The sequence below is a fragment of the Ornithorhynchus anatinus genome, chromosome 1 (assembly GCF_004115215.2).
Source record: "Ornithorhynchus anatinus isolate Pmale09 chromosome 1, mOrnAna1.pri.v4, whole genome shotgun sequence".
Classification (NCBI taxonomy): Eukaryota; Metazoa; Chordata; class Mammalia; order Monotremata; family Ornithorhynchidae; genus Ornithorhynchus; species Ornithorhynchus anatinus.
The window spans coordinates 71,606,250-71,628,020 of NC_041728.1; positions in this window are offsets into that span (position 1 = coordinate 71,606,250).

Below are 21,771 nucleotides of genomic sequence, written 5' to 3' on the forward strand. Positions count from 1 at the left end.
AGCACTGCAGGCATATCATGCTCCACAGTTTAACACCATAGGACTTACTGAAATGTCTGTAATTCCCTGATCCTCACTCAGCATTGCACTTTAAAAATGAATCCTTAATCAAATGAGGACTAAGTTGCATTTACACTGGAAAGAGAATGACTCTCATAAGCTCATTCCCATTCTATTGGATGGAGCAGAGATGCCAAAGCAGCATGGCTCAGTGGAAAAGGCATGGGCTGGGGAGTCAGAGGTCATGGGTTCAAATCCTGGCTCCACTGCTTGTCAGCTGTGTGACTTTGGGCAAGACACTTAACTTCTCTGTGCCTCAGTTACCTCAACTGTAAAATGGGCATTAAGACTGTGAGCCCCACGTGGGACAACCTGATCACCTTGAATCCTCCCAGCACTTAGAACAGTGCTTTGCACTTAGTAAGCACTTAACAATTACCATCATTATTCTTTTTATTGTTTACTCAATGTTCTCTATCAATAACCCTCTCTTCTAGTGTGTCTATTTTCAGGGAAAAGTCAGTAAAATCCCTCACCTGGACCACTTAGCCGGTCATGACTGCCTTAGTGTGCAGGTGAATGTGGGGCCTTCCCATAAATTTTTCTAAATACTGCCCTCTATACCAGGGTCATACTCTTTTCATGTAGAGTTTTTTCCATCCTCTTAAGGTGTAAAAGCAAGCCCAGTCTCCCAGATAGAACACTAGATAGGAAATCAGGAGGCTTGGGACATGGCTCCTGCCATGACCCTGATTCCCCATTGCTTTTGATGAGTTACTTCGTGTGACTGCTTGTGTGTTTGCATTGTGAGTTGTATTTGTCTTGTGTGTGTGTATGTGTGTTTATATAGAGGAACATACACAAAGGTTCATAGTTCTGCCCCGTCTGCCTCTGAGACATCAAGAGCTTGAGCCATTTGAGAAAAGGAACTGTGGTGCATTTAGGGGTGATATTATTCTGTGATTTGGGAGGTGATGCTAATTTTAATTTGTATAGCGCTTTTATTTTTCCAAAGCAATTGTGCATTGTCTTGTATTATCCTCACTACAACCTTGGGCGGTAGGAAGTGGCAGGTGTTATCCCATAATATAGGTGGAAAAGTGGAGGTACAGAGATGGTGGTGGTTTGCCCATGGTTACCCAGATCAGTGGCAGAGCTGGATCTAAAGCTGAAGTTGGTGACTTCATTGTCCCTCCAAGCTGCTTCATTTTCTAGTCACAACTTTGGATTCACTGGCAGCTTTTCTTCAAGGTATTCCTCATGTGTGGTATTGAGCCTTACTTTGTGCAGAGCATTCATTCAATAGTATTTATTGAGCACTTACTATGTGCAAAGCACTGTACTAAGCACTTGGAATGTACAAATCGGTAACAGATAGAGACAGTTCCTACCCTTTGATGGGCTTAGAGTCTAATCGGGAGAGACAGACAGACAAGAACAATGGCAATAAATAGAATCAAGGGGAAGAACATCTCATTAAAACAATAACAAATAAATAGAATCAAGGTGATGTACATCTCATTAACAAAAAAATAGGGTAATGATATATACAGTTGAGCGGACGAGTATAGTGCTGAGGGGATGGGATGGGAGAGGGGGAGGAGCAGAGGGAAAAGGGGGGAGAAGAGGGTTTAGCTGCGGAGAGTTGAAGGGGAGGTAGAGGGAGCAGAGGGAAAAGGGGAGCTCAGTCTGGGAAGGCCTCTTGGGGGAGGTGAGCTTTAAGTAGGATTTTAAAGAGGGGAAGAGAATTCGTTTGGCAGAGGTGAGGAGGGAGGGCATTCCAGGACCACGGGAGGATGTGGCCCAGGGGTCGATGGCGGGATAGGCTAGAACGGGGGACGGTGAGGAGGTGGGTGACAGAGGAGCGGAGCCTGCAGCGTGGGCAGTAGAAAGAAGGGAGGAGAGGTAGGAAGGGGCAAGGTGATGTAGAGCCTTGAAGCCTAGAGTGAGAAGTTTTTCTATTGTGCGGAGGTTGATAGGAAACCACTGGAGGTTTTTAAGAAGGGGAGTGACATACCCAGAGCATTTCTGCAGGAAGGTGAGTCGGGCAGTGGAGTGAAGAATAGACTGGAGTGGGGAGAGACAGGACGAAGGGAGATCAGAGAGCAGGCTGACACAGTAATCTAGCCGGGATATTACGAGAGCCTGTTGGGAGGGTATAGAGCAACAGAGTTGGTAGACATGTTCACTTGCCACAACGAGCTTCTCACCTCACTTATTCTCCCAACATTCCCATATAGAAAGATGTTTGCAGTAATTACCTTCAGTGACCCTGAGTTGGAAATTGGGGCAGGAGGATATTGTGACCTGCTTAAGGCCTCATCCACTGAGCAGACCAGAGTCTGGACATTCTAAGTTATCCTTTGGCTTCAGCTTTTCTTGTCTCGAAAAAGTATATGACGTAGTGATCCTCCAAGACTTGAAAGCATGTGGTGTTTGTTGTCAAGGAAGACGATGACATACCTAACACTCTGCCCTTTAGAGAAGCAGTATGGTACAGTGGAAAGAGCCCTGGCTTGGGAGTCAGAGTTCATGGGTTCGAATCCATGCTCCGCTGCTTGCCAGCTGTGTGACTTTGGGCAAGTCACTTAACTTCTCTGTGCCTCAGTTACCTCATCTGTAAAATGGGGATTAAAACTGTGAGCCCCACATGGAACAACCTGATCACCTTGTGTCCCGCAGCGCTTAGAACAGTGCCTTGCACATAGTAAACGCTTAACAAATACCACCATTCATTTATTTATTTACCTCTGTCTGACCATGCTATAATTTTCTAGGGAGGACTTTTACTGTGTACTCGTAAGTTCTTAGGACAGTGCTCAGATCAGTAAATACCAGGGAGAGCATCTCCTGACTATTATATCATACTCTTCCAAGTGTATAGTACAATGCCCTGCACATGGTAAGTGTCCAATAACTATTATTGCTTTAGGGCTTACTGAGGTTCTGAGTTACCAAGAGTCTAAGCATTCTTAGAAGTGGGAAAGCGATGACTGAATCGTCACCATAGGAGCGTACAAAAGGGAAATGCCTGCCTAGCAAGACCTCTCTGAAAGGCAATGTGGTGCTTAGAGGTCCTGGACCGAAGAGTGTTATGTTCTGGGCTGATTTGCTCATCGTTAGAGCTCAGTGATAAGGATCTGGAGGCTTCTAGAATCACCTCAAAATGAGACTGTCAACATGTGTTTACTCCCCTGACTTCTATAGGCAGCGTGGCTCAGTGGAAAGAGCCTGGGCTTCGGAGTCAGAAGTCATGGGTTTGAATCCCTGCTCTGCCCCTTGTCAGCTGTGTGGCAACTGTGGGCAAGTCACTTAACTTCTCTGTGCCTCAGTTACCTCATCTGTAAAATGGGGATTAACTGTGAACCTCACGGGGGACAACCTGATTACCCTGTATCTACCCCAGTGCTTAGAACAGTGCTCGGCACATTGTAAACGCTTAACAAATACCAACATTATTATTATAGCATCACATCCACCATATTTTGTGAGATTACCTCACCTTAAGAAGAGACAATCTGCTGAAAGTAGAGGAGACTGGAACAAAGTTCATGGCTGATAGGAAGCTAATTTGAACAAGTGAATACTTTTTAATGGTACCAAAGTGCTTACTGTGTGCCAGATACTGTACTAAGTACTGGGGTAGATACAAACTAATCAGGTTGGATCCAGTCCATGTCCCACATGGGGCTCACAATCATAGAGAAGCAATGTGGCTCAGTGGGAAGAGCCCAGGCTTGGGAGTCAAATGTCATGGGTTTGAATCCCGGCTCTACCACTTGTCAGCTGTGTGACTGTGGGCAAGTCACTTAATTTCTCTGAGCCTCAGTTACCTCATCTATAAAATGGGGATTAAGACTGTGAGCCTCACATGGGACAACCTGATTATCCTGTAAAACTACCCCAGTGCTTAGAACAGTGCTCTGCACATAGTAAGCACTTAACAAATACCAATATTATTATTATCTTTTACAGATGAGATAACTGAGGCCCAGAAAAGTTAAGTCACTTGCTCAAGGTCACACAGAAGACAAGTGTTTCAATAAACACCCCCTGCCACGTACCTATTTTGGGGTGGATGTTGTGAATGCTGAAAATGATGGTTAGTACATAAAATTGATAGTCTACTTCTGGATGATTGGGAGTGCACTTTATTCTGCAGTAATGGATGATTTAACTCCACATTTTGGCTAGAATGTTGTTAGCAAATTAGAATGTCGTCCAATAATGTGGGCCTGTTTGGATGTGGGGTATCTCAGAAGAAAAGGCCTGTGCAAGTACATGTGGTGTTGGAACGGTGGGTTGAACAGAGTGAGTCTTTCATAACGTGATGTTTTGCAAGAACACAGCACATGTATTACAGGAGAACTGGGTGTATATGGCATAGTCCCACTCTCCTGGTGTCTCACTAGAGTGAACAAGTTTCCTATTGTGAAACTAATAGGTAATTTTTTCCAGAGTGGAACCCAGGGAATCAGGAGACATGCCACTTACTTGCGCTGTGACCTTGGATAAGTCATTTCTGGCTGCCTCAGTCTCCTCATCTGTAAAATGGAGATTCAATACCCTTTCTTCCTCACCCTTAGACTGTGAGCACCAGGTGGGACAGGAACTGTGTCTGATCTGATTATCTTGCATGTACCACAACACTTAGCTCATAGTAAGTGCTTAACATACATCCAAATTGTTGTTAATTTCATTCTGCCTTCCCCTTTGGTCCAATCTTTTTTTTTAACGGTATTTTTTAACTGCTTACTATGTATAAGGTACTGTATTAGGTGCAGGATAGGTACAAGTTAATCAGGTTAGACAAAGTCCATATCCTACATAGGGCTCACAGTCTTAATCCCCATTCTACAGATGAGGTAACTGAGACAGAGAAATTAAGCGACTTGCCCAAGGTCACACAGCAAACAAATGGCAGAGGTGGCATTAGAAACCAGGTCCTTCTGACTTCCAGGCCCGTGCTTTATCCACTAGGCCACACTGCTTCTCTTCCTCTGCTTTGCCCATTTTTATTCTACTTCCTCATTTTGGTCAGTGACCCTCTTAGTATTTTGGAGCTGGAGTGAATCCCTTTGGCTATTTGGCTTTTTCTTTAATTGGTATTTTGCTTTTGTTCTTTTTCTGCCCCATCCCCATTTCTCCTTGCTCCATGGAAAGAGATTTTCCATCTCCTAGGAGGCTCCAGCTTTCTGCAAGGAGAGTGGAGTTTGTGCTCTGGTCAGGCCAGACCTGGCCTGGAGGAGGAAGGCAGACCCGAGTAGCACTGTCATAGAAACAAATTGCTCTCATCAACAGTAAGACTACTCCCAGTTCTATTACAATGGGGGATGCGTTCTTCCAGATTCAACATTAAGGAAAACTCATATTGAAATATTCATTCCAGTCCAGGCACAACCATTTTGTCGGACACCACATTGCCTTGCATCCAAACAGATGTATGTTGTCAGGAGAATGGTCCAGTAATATGAGTTTGGACCAAAAAGGCATCATATAGAAGAACTAAATTACTAGTTAATCTGAAAAACAGACCACTGGAGACCAGCCCTGAGGAGCGGGAGCTGTCATTGTATGTAGCCTGGCTGCAGGGCAGGGCTCTCCTTCTTCGTCTGCCGTCACACAAGATGGATGGGAACATTTTGAGCTGAAAGAATAGACAGCTGGTAGGAGGGTGGGAGTTCTTGAACCTGGCTTGTCTGGGAATCTCTCTAGGATCATGAGGTGCAGGGATTGTATTGTCAAGCACTGAGCTGGGTCATTGCTTCGGGGAATGACTCTGCCAACTCCGGACTTGGTAGGAGGGTCAGTCCAGCAGGTTACGTACAGAGCATGAACATACTTGTCCCAAGTGTGGAAGAACTAGCCATTGCGCGATTACCAGCCTTACCCTCTATAGCTCCACTTCCGTCTCTGGTTCCTGAGGGTGACAGAGTTCAATCAAACTTCACCCTCTTTCTAATTGAACATTATTTCAAATGCTTTGGACAATAGCTTGACTTTAAGGTGTTCTCTCCCCCTACTAGAGATGAGAAAACTGAGGCAGGGGTAGCCTAAAGGGCCAGACTTATGGTCCTTTAATCAGATGTGGCAGAAACTGAGTTTCTAGCCATAGTCCACTGGACCTCTGCTCCTTCCAGAGAAAACACTGCCGACATCTAACTTTGGGAGCAAGAATACAGCCACCTTGGATGAACGGAGGAACATATCTAAAAACTGTCACTTTCGCTTATTCAGAGCTGCACTGGGCACTTCAAATAGGCAGGCAGAAATTAGAGGAGGATTGCTAAATGTCTGTTGAGTACTCATGCATGGGTAAACCCACTCACACGTACCTTGCCTAGGTGCAGTGTAATTAGTGGAGCCACCCACCCAGGGTGCACAATGCTTACTGACCACCCTCTATTAAAGAAAATAATAATGAAGACTGAAATGAACCTAAGCGGCAGCAACCCAACCCACAGCCCTCTCCCGAAACTCCCGAACTAACCTGAAACTTGCCACACCCTCGAAGTCTCTAGGAAGCTGGATAGAACAGAAACCTGGGAAGAAACTCCACTGCCCAGACAGGTAGGTGTGGGGTTTTGTTTCTCTGAGGAGGAGAGATTTAAATCAACAAGAACCCACACCTACAGAGATGGTGGCGGAAAGGTAAGGGAAAGCTGAGGAATCAGTGAAAGTGATTGTGGTGAGCTCTATAGACAGATGGCCTCAATGCAAAGGGTCTCCACAAGGACACATTCTCTCATGAACCCCATTTCAAACAGGGATTTCCTCAGGTTTTGTTCTTTACAGTTTTGTTATGATTGCTGGAACAGGTGTTCCCCTAACGAGACAAGTTGCTTAATGTCCTCTCTGTGCCGAGTCTCTTCAGCTGTAAAATATAATGATGTGGCCGCCTCCTCCCTCTGAGCCTGCGAAGGTTTGAAAACATTTTGCTTTACATGGTGTGATTTGGGTGATGCTCTCAAGGGTCAGGTTACCACTATTAACCTTGAATGTTGCTGGATGAAAGGGAGATGTGAGATGTTGAAAACTTTCTAAAAGCAGGGGGACCAGTTTTGACCCTATCTGCTTCAAGTTATTTTTTAAGAAGCTCTCCTGACTATTCAACAGTTCTATTTATTAATTATAATGATGATTGTGGAATTTGTTAAAAGCTTGTTATCTCTTGAACTCTATGCCGAGTGCTGTGGTAGATGTCATACAGTCAGATCACAGTCCCTGTCCTTAGAATTGTGAGCCATTTTAATTTTTCCAAAGTGCTTACAGGCTTCTTCAGTTTGTCCTCACAACAACCGTAGGAAGTAGGGAGAGGAAGGTATTACTACCTTCTTTCTGCAGATGGAGAGACTGAAGTTGAGAGATGTTATGTGAATTGCCTGAGGTCACACAGCTGATAAATGGCAAAGCTGGGGCTTGAACCCAGGTCATTTGATTCCCTTCCCATGCTCTTTCCACTAGACTACACTGCCTTGGGTGATTTTATGCTTTCAATGTCCTGCTCTGTAAATTAAACCATGGTTATTCACTGCATGCAAAGAGTAGTGTTTTTCTAATCTAGTCTGACAAAAAAGACATTGAAAAACATAATAGAGACCTATAAACATAACCCAATTTTTCAAATTCATTGGGGAGAAACACTAAGTTGGTAGCTAATTCTTTTGATTTCCAGTGTAACACTCTTCATAGTATGGGAGGTGGTATCAAGGGGCAATATCACCAATAGCCATTCAGATGAAGCCAACCCCCAAACCATTACCCAATAAAATGGCATCTAGGTCCTGCAGATAAACAAACCTCAAAATATGTTCCCACCCAAAAGCCCAAAATACTTGCATTTATGCTTCTTTTCCTTCCCACTCTCTAGTACTAGGAGCCCTCATAAGCCTTTAACCCAAGATTTGGCACCCAACAATCTAAATTGCCTCAGCTAGGCATCTGCACGTTAAATTTCCATCATGATTCCAGGGAATAACAAAGCATTTGCCACTAATGAGCTGTCATGGCAAATGCCAGGAAGTCAGAAAAAGAATGTCAATTGTGGGTGTTTGTGTGCACATATACATACGCTGGAGGTGGCAGTGGTCGCATTTGTTCCTTAAGGAGAGAAGAGGGGGAAGGCATATTAGAGTGTGTCACAGTGACAGGTAAGGTATGGTGCCCAACAGCCAGAATAGATTGTCATGAAGCCAAAGTGCCAGAGGGCAGATAATTAGCCAGACACTGAAATTAGGTGTCTGGGTGTCACTACCCAACACCCTAACAGGTTTTAACCAATTTTACAGGGTGTTTAGGGTTATGAGGATTATTTCCTATGAAGACGGGGAGTTCCACATGGGGCTTGAGTTCATTGGAAGGGAAATCTGAACAAATATTAAACAGAGTGTGTGGCTTGTCTGCTTCCCAGGGGGCTCTGGGAAACAGCCAAGAGAGAGAATTCTCAACATGGATCAGGGTATCGTTTGTTTGATGCTTGGTTTTGTCTAGCTTCTTGTAGCGAACCTCACTCTCCTGCCTCTGTCCCTTTGCTCACACCTTTCTTCCTGCCTGAAAATGTCTTTCTTGTTCAAATCAACCAGAGTATAGCTCTTTCTATCTTCAAAGTCCTTCTGAAATTCTACTCCTTCTGAAATTCCTTCCTGATTAATTTTTCATCTCCTTCCTTTTGTGTGTCTCCCCAGCTAGAGTGTAAACTCCTTAAGAGCAGGGATTGTCTTCTATCTTGACCAAGTCTATTACACTGTACCTTTCCAAATCCTTAGTATAGTACTCTGCACAGTAGTAAGCATTCAGTAATTGTTAAGCACTTACTATGTGTTCAGCACAGATCTAAGTGTTGGGGTAGGTACAAGGCAATCAGGTGGGACACAGTTCCTGTCCCATATGAGGATCACTGTCCAAGTAGGAGGACGAGCAAGTATTCAATCCCCATTTTACAGATGAGGCAACTGACTTTCCTAAGGTCATACAGCAAACACTTGGCAGAGCTGGCATGAGAACCCAGGCCCTCTGACATCCAGGCCTGTCTCTTTTCACTAGGCCACACTACTTCTCGTTCTACTGATTGATTGATGGATCTATTGTATTTTCCCAAGCCACTCATTTCAATGATCTGCACATAGTAGGTGCTTAGTAAATATTCTTTGAAAGGTGACTGATTCTTCTCAAATCCTATCCCAACTACTACATAAGCACTTTGTCACCACCTCTACACTTATGCACTTGCAAGTGCTTAAAACAGTTTTGAACAGAGACATATATTCTCCCTCATTCTATATTTTTCCCTTACTCCCTAACTCCCAATCTTATCCCCTTGGTGACCTTGCCACCTATTTCATAGCTGTAATTAATACCATTAGGTCCAATTTCCCTAATCATAATAATATTAAAGTGCTTACTATGTGTCAACCACAGTTTTAAGCACTGGGTTAAAATTATGGTCTGTCAAATATGAGGTGGAAGAGAGTCCCAGGCCAGAGACAGAATTTGGACAAGGGGTTGGCTGTGAGATAGACAATACTGAGGTACAGTGAAGATACAAGCTAATCAGGTTGTCCCCTCTCAGGGTTGTACCTGGAGAGTTTCCAGTATTATACCAGTTACGACTACAGGAGGGAGAGTCAAGCAGTTGCATTGCATACCCATTCAGCTTGGGCAGTGGCTACTGAGTGGAAGGCAATGTGTTACAAGTCAAAGCTCACTTGTGCTGGGCAGCAGCGGTGTGGGAGAGAGTCGAGGGCAGAGACTTGTTTACTGCATGGAAGGAGGCAATGGTAAACCACTTCCCTATTGTTACCAAGAAAACTCAATGGATATGCTACCAGAATGATTGCAGATGGAAGTGGGGCATTCTGGGAGAGATGTGTCCATGGCGTCGCTATGTGTTGAATATGACTCGACAGCATAAGACAACAACAGCAATCAGGTTGGATACAGTCAGTGGGACATAGTCCCACATTGGGCTCACAGTCTTAAGTAGGTGAGAGAACAGGTATTGAATGCTTATTTTTCACAAATGAGGAAACCGAGGCACAGGGAAATTAAGTGATTTGCCTAAGGTCCATCTCCTCCTGCCTCCGGGACGTCTCCACCTGGATGTCGGCCTGCCACCTAAAACTCAACATGAGCAAGACTGAGCTCCTCATCTTCCCTCCCAAGCCCGGTCCGCTCCCAGACTTCTCCATCACCGTGGATGGCACGACCATCCTTCCCGTCCCGCAGGCCCGCAATCTCGGTGTCATCCTTGACTCGTCCCTCTCGTTCACCCCACACATCCTATCCGTTACCGAGACCTGCCGGTTTCACCTCTACAATATCGCCAAGATCCGCCCTTTCCTCTCCACCCAAACGGCTACCTTACTATTACGGGCTCTCGTTATATCCCGGCTAGACTACTGTGTCAGCCTTCTCTCTGACCTCCCTTCCTCCTCTCTTGCCCCGCTCCGGTCTATTCTTCACTCCGCTGCCCGGCTCATCTTCCTGCAGAAACGATCTGGGCATGTCACTCCCCTTCTTAAACAACTCCAGTGGTTGCCTATCGACCTCCGCTCCAAACAAAAACTCCTCACTCTAGGCTTCAAGGCTCTCCATCACCTTGCCCCTTCCTACCTCTCCTCCCTTCTCTCTTTCTACCGCCCACCCCGCACGCTCCGCTCCTCTGCCGCCCACCTCCTCACCGTCCCTCGGTCTCGCCTATCCCGCCGTCGACCCCTGGGTCACGTCCTCCCGCGGTCCTGGAACGCCCTCCCTCCTCACCTCCGCCAAACTGATTCTCTTTCCCTCTTCAAAACCTTACTTAAAAATCACCTCCTCCAAGAGGCCTTCCCAGACTGAGCTCCTCTTCCCCCTCTACTCCCTCTGCCATCCCCCCTTTACCTCTCCGCAGCTAAGGCCTCATTTTCCCCTTTTCCCTCTGCTCCTCCACCTCTCCCTTCCCATCCCCACAGCACTGTACCCGTCCGCTCAACTGTATATATTTTCGTTACCCTATTTATTTTGTTAATGAATTGTACATCGCCTTGATTCTATTTAGTTGCCATTGTTTTTATGAGATGTTCTTCCCCTTGACGCTGTTTAGTGCCATTGTTCTTGTCTGTCCGTCTCCCCCGATTAGACTGTAAGCCCGTCAAACGGCAGGGACTGTCTCTATCTGTTGCCGACTTGTTCATCCCAAGCGCTTAGTACAGTGCTCTGCACATAGTAAGCGCTCAATAAATACTATTGAATGAATGAATGAATGAATAAGGTCACATAGCAAGCAGTTGATAGTCAAGATTATAATCCAGGTCATCTGATTTCCGGACTCATGGTCTTTCCACTAGGCCATGCTATTTCCTGATGCTATTTCCTGACTTTATACATCATCAGATGATCAGATGATGATCTAAACAAATCAAACCTCTCCAGCTCTGACTTATCTCCCTCTCTACAGTCCTGTGTTTCCTCTTCCCTTTAGGAATATTTTCTTGTATGTCCCACTAATGCCTCAATTTTAACATTTACAAAACAGAACTCATCTTCCCACCCAAACTGGTTCCTCCCCATCACTACAGACAGCACCACTATCCTCCTCCCCATTTCCCAAACCTTGACATTATTCTCTACTCATCTCTCTCATTCAAGTCACATATTGAGTTTGTCACCAAATCCTGTCCGTTCTACCTTCTCAATATCACTAGCATCTGCCCTTTCCTCTTCAACCAAACTGCAATCTCACTAGTCCAAGAATTTACATCCCACCCTGACAACCTCCTCACTGACTTGCATAAGTTGATTTAGTTGGACAAGATTCCTGTACCCCATGAAGCTCACAATCTAAGAAAAGGTATTTAATTCCCATTTGTATTTTGAATCTATCCCAGTGCTTAGTACAGTGCCTGGCACATAGTAAGTGCTTAACAGATGCCACAAGAAAAAGAAAAGGGACTATGTCTAACCTGATTATCTTGTATCTACCCTAGTATTATGCTGTTGAGTGGTTTCTGACCCATAGCAACTCCGTGGACACATCTCTCCCAGAATGCTCCACTTTCCATCTGCAGTCATTCTGCTAGTGAATCAATAGAGTTTTCTTGGTAAAAATATGGAAGTGGTTCACCGTTGCCTTCTTCCATGCAGTTAACTGGAGTCTCTGCTCTCGACTCTCTCCCATGCTGTTGCTGCCCAGCACAGATGAGTTTCAACCTGTGGCAGATTGCCTTTCATTCGCTGGCCACTGGCCAAGCTAGGAATGGAATGGGTATGCCTCTGCTTGACTCTCCCTCCCATAGCCAAGACCAGTAGAGTACTGGAAACTCCCCAGGCTCCATCCTAAGTGGGGCATTTGTCATATAGTAAATGCTACACAAATACCATAAAAAAATGAACTTAAGTGTTGTGGGGCTGGGGCGGAGTGAGCATCAAAGTGCTTTAGAGTGGCATGGGTCTGGGTTGGGGAGACAATCAAAGTGCTTAAGGGCTACAGACCAAAGTGCATAGACAACACAGACTGGAGGGAGAATAGATGGGGAATTGAGCAGTTAGTTAGGAAAGGCTTTTTGGAGAAGGAATGATTTTAGTAGGTCTTCAAAAAGGGGGAGAGTTATGGTCTGTCAAATATGAGGTGGAAGGGAGTCCCAGGCCAGAGACAGAATGCGGACAAGGGGTTGGCTGTGAGATAGACAATACTGAGGTACAGTGAAGTAAGTAGGCATTTGAGGTATGAAGGGGTGGGCTAGGTTTTGGAAGGAGATTAGTGAGGTGAGGTAAAGAAGGAGAGAGCTGATGGAATGCCTTAAAGCCAACTGTGAAGAGTTTCTCTTTGATGCAGAAATGGATCCTACAGACTGTAAGGTCCTTGTGGGCAGGGATCATATTTACTAACTTTGTTGTATTGCACTTTTCCCAAGTGCTTAGTGCAGTGTTCTACACCCAGTAAAGTGCTCAATAAATACTGCTGATTAATTGGCAGTCTGTGGAGGTTTTTGACAAGTAGGGAGACATGGACTGAATATTTTGTTTTTTTTAGAAAAATGACCGGAGAAGCAACATTGCTAGTGAAAACAACATGTGCCCAGGAATCAAAGGGCCTGAAATTCTAAACCCAGCTCTGCCATTTGCCTGCTGTAAGACTTTGGGCAAATCACTTAACTTCTCTTTGTCTTAGAGTCCTCATCTGTAAAATGGGTTTTAGTATCTGTGCTTAGAACAGTACTTTGCACATCGTTAAGTGCTTAAAAAATACCATTATTATTATTATCTGCTCTCTCTCCTACTTAGACTGTGAGTCTCAAGAGGGACAAAGACTGACCCAACCTGAATTAGCCTGTATCTATCTCAGGACTTGTACAGTGCTTGGTACATTTTAAGTGCTCAACAAATACCATGATTGTTAATGGATAGATAGTAGACATAGTGTTTAACTTCACTGTGGACAGGGAATGTGTCTATCAACCCTGTTTTATTGAACTTAGTACAGTGCTCTTCACAGAGTAAGCATTCAGTAAATACCACTCATTGATTATTAAGGGCCTACTGTTGCCTTTTAATGGCTTAATAGAAGGAGAAGTTAGGTATGGAGAGGGGGAAATAAGGTGTGTTAGGTTCTCACTTATCTAGGTGAGAACCTGGACATCTATCTGTCATTTCTTTCAAGTATCTTGTAGGCACAGTTGGAAACTGTATAGTTTGGATGGATCCTAGGTCTGACCCAGTAAATACATTGCCTGTGTTCCTTTATGCCACTTTTTAGAAACCTTTTTTGAATCTCATTATCTTCATCTTACTCATTACTTTGATTCTGGGAATTCAGAAATGCCTATGTGCCACCCTCGCAGGATACCATGTCAAGCGAATTACCCTAACCTTTTCCTTGTAGACTCTGTCCTACTCCCTCTTCAGGTTGTTGATAAAGGTATATATAGGGGGCTACATTAGCCAAAGGTGGGTATGTGAGGTCCCCACCTTCCATAGGAAAGAGTCCATGTCTAATTCCCACCTGTATATTCTTTCTCAGTGCTCCGCAGAGTAGGAACTTAAATACTAGTACAATAGCCACTATATATCTTCCAATATGCTCAGTAAATACCACTCCTCCTCCTCCTACTATGCCATTTAGAGTAAGTTTGTTTTAGCAAGTGGTTTGACCCAGCTGTTCCTAACTAATGTGCTTATAGGTTTGTAGGGAAATGATTAACACTCAAAGATTCCAAAAGCCTCTTCAGTTCTCAAGGGTCTGGCTTGTGAAAGTCCTCAAAGTTTTGGAGATCCTGACAATTGGGTGACTTTGCAAACCATGGACATATGGGTTTCAGTCTTGGAAACCTAAACTGTAAGCTTGTTATGGGGAGGGAACATGTCCGGTAATTCTTTTGTATTGTACTCTTCCAAGTGCCTAGTACAGGGCTCTGCACAGAGTAAGTATTCAAAAAATAACATTGATTGAGAGTGGGGAGGCTTTAGGTAGGATGAGCTGGGGCTTTAAGTCACGTCCCTCTGGCTACCCGCCTCCTTATTTCACTTTGGTGATGTAGTGACATCACACTGCTAGATAATGAGCAGTCCCACCCTTAATTGCTGGATTGTTCATTGCTGACAACAAGTTCCCTGGCCCATAGTGGACCCCAGTATGGACGTGTTTTGTTCTGAGACACGATGAAGACAGATGCAAGGTTTGTGAGAGTCCTAGCTACTTAAGGGAGGAGGGAGAAGACATGATGCCCATTTGCCATCCCCTCTTGTCATTCCCTCCTGGATGTTGACTTTATCAACTGATAGGGTTAGGGTCTGCAAATTGGATTAGACACCAGTGTCTGGAGGATGGGGATTAAATTTTGGATTAGATTTGATGCCCCTATCTCTCTGTGTTTGTGTCTGTTCTTGCAAAATCTGTGTCTGACTCTCCATGTTCTTGTGGGTTTTACCTTCTGGTTTGCATGTTCTAAATTTGTTCCTGTATATTTGAATGTTCACCTCTGAATCCCTGTGTGTGTGTTTTGTATGTGCGTGCATATCCATGTGCCATTATCCCTTTGTGTCTCTGCATATCTGTTTTTGACAATATCCCTTTGTGTGCATCCCTGAGTGTGTCCATATTCATGACAACATGTGTGTGTGTGTGTGTGTGTGTGTGGCTCCTATCTAACTCTGGTCCAACAGCTACTCTAACTTTGTGGCTTTATACTTTTTGTATCTTTTTGTGTGTTGTTGAGTCTCTTTTACATCTTCCAGCTTGGTCTAGTGGATAGAACATGGGCCTGGGAGTCAGAAGGTCCTGGATTCTAGTCCCAGCTCCACCACGTGACTGCTAAGTGACCTTGGGCAAATCACTTCACTTCTCTGTGCCTCAGTTCCCTCATCCGTAAAATGGGAATGAAGACTGTGAGCCCTATATGGGACAGGACAAGCTGATTATTTTGTATCTATCCCAGCATATAAAACGGTGCCTGTCACATAGTAAGCACTTAACAAACACCAGAATTATTATTATTATCATTATTATTGTATGTTTCTCATGATTGGTGGGTAGTTTATGATCTGGTTTTTAAGATTTTTGGATGGAGCTGGGCCTTCAGGGATTGGGGCTGGGGACTGAGAAGGGAGAGGAATTGGTGGCAATGACTTCACCAAGGCCAGTTTCTGATGATGGGATTGGGGCTCTGCTGTTGTAATGGTGGATTTTCTTCCATGGAACTTGGTGAGAGATGGGTTCCTGGGGACTGGGGTCTTGCTGGGAAGTTGGGGGAAGGAGGAAGCCAGGAGCAATTACTATGAAATTGGTGTAATTGTCTCTTATGTTTCTAGGGGACCACTTTAGATAAATAGATTAGCATGCCGCCCCTTCTAAAAATCCTTGCCAGAAGGAAAGGAAAACAGGTGTGTGTGTGTGGGTTTGGAGGGGACAAAAACATATGAGGTGTCCTGAGAGTTTGGATTCTAAATGGTAGGCCTGTGCGATGGAGAAAAAGCAGGGAGTTTATGCCAAGATTCACATGCTTGTGTGTTTGTGAGAAGCAGTGTGGCCTAATGGATAGATGATGGGCCTGGGAATCAGAAGGACCTGTTTTCTAAACCTAGCTCCTCCACTTGTCTGCTTTGTGACCTGGGGCACTTCACTTCATTTCTCTGTGCCTCACAGAGAATGGGGATTAAGACTGTGAGCCCTATGTGTCACATGGACTGTGTCCAACCTGATTAGTTTGAATCTACTCCAGAGCTTAGTACAGTGCCTGGCATATAGTATGCACACAACAAATGCCACATTTATTATGTTATTGGTCAAGGGGTTAATTTAACAGACCTTCCTGGAGAGCTGGAAGGGGTGTCTCATACTTCTCAGAATTCTGGGGTTCCTCTTCCCTCTCCACAAAAGCCCATTTTCTGAAACAGAGGGGCTAGCCCAGGCTAATAGAGCTGGGAGGGAGGGTTCTTCAGAGAGGAGGCATTCAGGGAGGAGGTATTCAGGCACAGGGCTCCACCAGACAGACTTTGGGTTGGCAGTGGTGGTAGTGCAGCCGAGACTCGATTCAGGATACCCCAGGAACAGGAAAGAGGAGGAGCACGAAACCTATTTGAAGTAGAGTTGTATGCTGGCTTTTCTGAGCCAGGTGCCCCGGGGCAATGCATTTGATCTACTTTGTAGCTTTAAAGCAGGGGCAAACCTGTTCTGGGGAAGCACCGATCCTGTTTTCCAGCTGAGGAAAAAAAAAACAAACCAAAACAGGCCTATTCTTGATTTCACTAAAAATTCCTTCTTTGAGGGAGGGAGGGGTTCACACAATGCCCTTGCTATCAGGTGGAGGTCTGGAGGGGAGCTTCAGGGAGCAGGATTCAGAGGATGAAATTTTACCTGGTGTACATTTGGCAAGTTACAGCCTCTTGTCTCCTCTATTAGATTTGTTCATTCAATCGTAATTATTGAGAGCTTACTGTGAGCAGAGCATTGTACTAAGGAGAGTACATTATAACAATGAAGACACATTCCCTGCCCACAACAAGCTTATAGTCTGGAAGGGATTGTAAGATTTTAAGCCCCAGTTCTCTTCTCCCATTATATCATGCTCCCAAGTGGCTAGTACAGTGCTCTGTACCCCCTAGGCATTCAATACATTGCTGATGAATTAGATTTAGTGGGACTTGCTCCTTCTTTACCCCCACTGCTGCTTTGGCCTGTAGAGAAGTCCCAGGCTCACCACTCTTCCTGACCTTCCTATCTCCTTGCCTCTGACCAACAGATGGCCTGTTTTCTTCACAGTATGTCACTAGCTGTGATTAACCCAGAATTATAATAATAATAATAATGTTGGTATTTGTTAAGCGCTTACTATGTGCCGAGCACTGTTCTAAGCGCTGGGGTAGACATAGGGGAATCAGGTTGTCCCACGTGGGGCTCACAGTCTTAATCCCCATTTTACAGATGAGGGAACTGAGGCACAGAGAAGTTAAGTGACTTGCCCACAGTCACACAGCCGACAAGTGGCAGAGCTGGGATTCGAACTCATGAGCCCTGACTCCAAAGCCCGTGCTCTTTCCACTGAGCCACGCTGCTGGGAATAATTATTCATAAGAAAGTAGAAAATTCACACCTGCAAGTCTCCAAAATGCAGAGGTGACCATGATTTAAAATGTTCTATCCATGGTTCACCAATTTGGAGTGGACAGATATGTTCCTGAGCAAGTACATTTAATCATTTTGTACAGTGCTTTGTGTAAAGTAAGAGTTCAATAAATACAACTATTTGATTTACAATCACCAGACAGATCACATTTTGAACCTGCATTGGATATGCTTAGGCCATTTAAGATTTCTGTATGCTCTAACCACCTCCTGTCTCCTCTGAGAACTAAAATACCTCCAAATTCTCAATTCATTCATTGCTTGGACCCAGAATTGCAGATATGCTGATTGTCAGAAAGACAAACTAATCACAAGCATCACCAAAATCCTTCTCCCTGATTGATCAAACTTCATTGAGTTTTCCCAGTTTGTGGACCATTTAGACCCCCTCATTCAATAATGAAAATAATAATAATTATTATATAATGGTATTTATTAAGCACTATGTGCTAAGCACTATATGCTAAACACTATACTGAGTGCAGGGGTAGATACAAGATATTCTGGCCAGACACAGTCCCTGTCCCACATAGAGTTCACTGTCTAAGTAGCAGGGAGAACTGATAGTTAATCGCTATTTTACTGTTGAGAAAACTGAGGGACAGGCAAGTTAAATGACTTACCCAAGGCCACCAAGCAAGCAAGTGGCAGATCTGGAATTAGAACTCAGGTTCTCTGATTTTCAGGCCTGTGCTCTTTCCCTTGGGTCACACTGCTTAAGTGTAAGGAAGGATCACACAGAAATGGGCTCTTATTTCTAGCATCTCTGTATAGCCCTACTATTACACCAATGGAAAGAATATGGCTCTCAGAATCAAGAAACCAGTGTTCCAGTCCTGATTGCCTGGGGATTTAATGCTAAGAACTGGGGGAAGGGTACCTCAATCAATCAATTGGTGGATTAATGGTATTTATTGAGAGCTTATGTTGTGCAGAGCACTGTAGTGCATGCTTAGGAGACTAGAGTTGATAAGACAAGTTCCCAGCCTACAAAGAGTTACAGTTTAGAGGGGAAGACAGACAGTAAAATAAATTGCAGGTAGGGGGAATGGGAGCATACATTGTAGAGCTGGGGGTGGGGTGACTATCAAGTGTTTAAGAAGTGCATAGGCAGGGAAGAAGGCAGGGAAAATAGGGGAGATGAGGGTACATTCAGGCAAGACCTCTCCATCGAGATGTGATTTCAGTAGGTCTTTGAAAGTTAGAAGAGTGTTGGTCTGTCATATATGAAAGGAGAAGGAGTTCCAGGCCAGAGGGAGGTTGTAGGCAAGGGGTGGACAGCAAGAAAGATGACATTGAGGTATAGTGAGCAGAATGATGTTAGATGAGCAAAGTGTGTGAACCGAGAAGTGCAGCATGGTGTGACTGGAAGGGGAGAGTTGATTGAGTGCCTTAAAGTCAAGGGTAAGGAGTTTCTGTTTGATGCAGAGGTGTTTGGGCAACCATTGGAGGTTTTTGAGGAATGGGGAAACATGGACTGAGTGCTTTTTTAGAAAAATGATCCGATCAGCAGAGTGAAATAAGGACTGGAGTGGGGAGAGACAGGAAGCAAGGAGGTCAGAGAGGAGGCTGTTGCAGCAGTCAAGATGGGAAAGGATAAGTGCTTGGATTAGTGTAGTAGCAGTTAGGATGGAGAGAATAAGGTAGATTATGGAGATATCGTAAAGGTAGATCTGACTGGATTTGGTGACGTACTGAATATATTGGTTGAATGAGAGATGAAGTGAGGATAATACCAAGGTTACAGGTTTGTGAGACAGGAAGGATAGTGGTGGTTTAGTTTGTGTGGGAAGATGAGGAGTTCTGTTGCTCTTGTTGTCCTGGCAATTATAGATGGCCAGATTTAACTAGACAATTCCAGTTTTTCCCAAGCCTTGAAGGAGAGGGTATTCATTGCATAGGACAATTCATTGCCTTTATTTTCCCTTGTTCCTCATCTCTGTCCTAAATCTCCTACCCATCTTGTATCTGAAGCAGGCAAGGAGAGATGATGAACATTACCCATTCATTCATTCAATAGTATTTATTGAGTGCTTACTATGTGCAGAGCACTGTACTAAGCGCTTGGAATGAACAAGTCGGCAACAGATTCCACAATAGCTCACCCATGTTCAGTTCTTTGCTCAATATGATCAGAAGATACAGTTTCCTCAGCCCCTAAAAAGATCCTTTAACTTGGAAAATTAGTTTACGCTCTGCATACTGGATTGTAAATTCACTGCAGGGAGGGAACAGGTCTATCAACTCTGTAACTTTGTACTCTCCCAAGTGTTCAGTTCTGTGCTCAGCATCAGTGAGTGCTCAATAAATATAATTGATAGATTGACCCATTCAAAATTCACTGAATGAACAGTTTATAAATCTGTCTTCACTGGTAGCTGGAGGTGATGGTGGTTGGGGGAGAAGTCAGGTGGAACCGAATGAATGCTGAAAGCATTCAGGGAACCTGCTATAGTTGGCCCACTGATTTAAGAGAAGCGGATGGGCTAGAAAACCCATGGAAATCTCAGCTTCCAAGCTCTGGCCAGCTGCCAGTTGCAACTAAGGTATCCAATCATCTGGTTTTATACTAGCAAGTCCAGTTTCCAGCTGATCGGTTCCTTTCTGGTGTAGAGACATTACTAGATTTGCTTATGCCTGGTGCTTCTATTTTAATTAATTGTGCTATTTGTTAAGTGTTTACTATGTGCCAGGCACTGTACTACCTGCTTGGGTAGATACAAGATAATTGGGGTGGACTCAGTTCCTATCCCATATAGGGCTCCCAGTCTCAATCCCCATTTTATAGATGAGGTTAACTGAGGCACAGAGAAGTCAAGTGACTTGCCCAAGGTCACACAGCAGATGAGGGGCAGAGATGGGACTAGAGTCCAGGTCCTTCTCACTCCCGGGCTGTGAGCACCCGCATCCCTCCATCTCAGCTCCTGCTGCCAGGTTTCACAGCTCAGAAGCAGTGCCTGTGACAACAGGGAACTCTGTGGGGATGTGAAGACTATGGAGCAAAAGACTGGCATGGATCTCCCCGGGAGAAATCCTCTAGAGTCAAGTGGACTTCAGTGGCCTTCCACACACTGGCGTGCATGATGTCTCCCATTTTGTGGTGTGCCTGGTCTAATGCACATGACATCACATATGTATTAATGTCTGGAATCTGTGAGGGTCTTCAAAGGATGGAGCTTGAGTAAGATTTCCTTATAGGATCCTTATCTGTGGGAAATTTACTTAGACAAGTACTCAAACATTGATTGTTCCAGATTCAAGTCCAAAGCTATTTGTTTAACTTAACCATCTAGGATTAATGAAAATGTAATTTACTACTAAATTTCAAATTTTCCTTTTCCTCCTTGTATTTGATATTTATAATGCCTAGCCATGTCACAGGGTGATTGTTGCAATCAATAACATTCACTGAGCACCTACTGAAGACAGAGCACTGTACTATGTCCTGGGGGGAGTACATTAGAGGTAAAACTCTCTGAAAACATCTGTGGCTTCAGGGAGCTGACAATCTGACTTGAGAGAAAGGTTTGGAATAATTTACTGCTAAGAAGAAAAGGACAGTGGCTAGATAATTCAATGAATAAGTGCTTAAATTGTTATATGTGTTATAGGTGGCTGTGAGTGAAGAAGTGCTGAGGAGGTAGGAGGAGGGACCTTTGGGAGAAGAAAATGACTCAGGGAAGGCCTCATGAGGGAGGTGGAAATCTTATAAAACCTTTGAGATTTGGGTGATTTGAAAGAGGAAGAAGGGAGTGAGCAAGAAGTGGGAGGCAGGAGAGGACATAGTGAGAGATAGTGAGGAGCTTGGGAGGAACGAAGAAGCAGCAACATAACCTAGTGGATAGAGCATGGGCCTGGGAGGGACAAGGACCTAGGTTTTAGTTGCGGCTCCACAACTTGTCTGCTGTGTGACCTTGGGCAAGTAACTTAACTTCTCTGTGCCTCAGCTACCTAATCTGTAAAATGAGGATTAAGACTGTGAGCCGCATGTGGAACATGGACTGTGTCCAACCTGATTAGCTTGTATCCACCCCAGTGCTTTAAACAGTGCCTGGCACATAGTAAATTCTTAACAAATACCATTAAAAAAAAAGTGAAGAGTATGAGCTGGGGTATAGTACAAGAGAGTTGATAAACAAGAAGGAAGAGCTCATGAAGTAACTTCAATCCAAGAG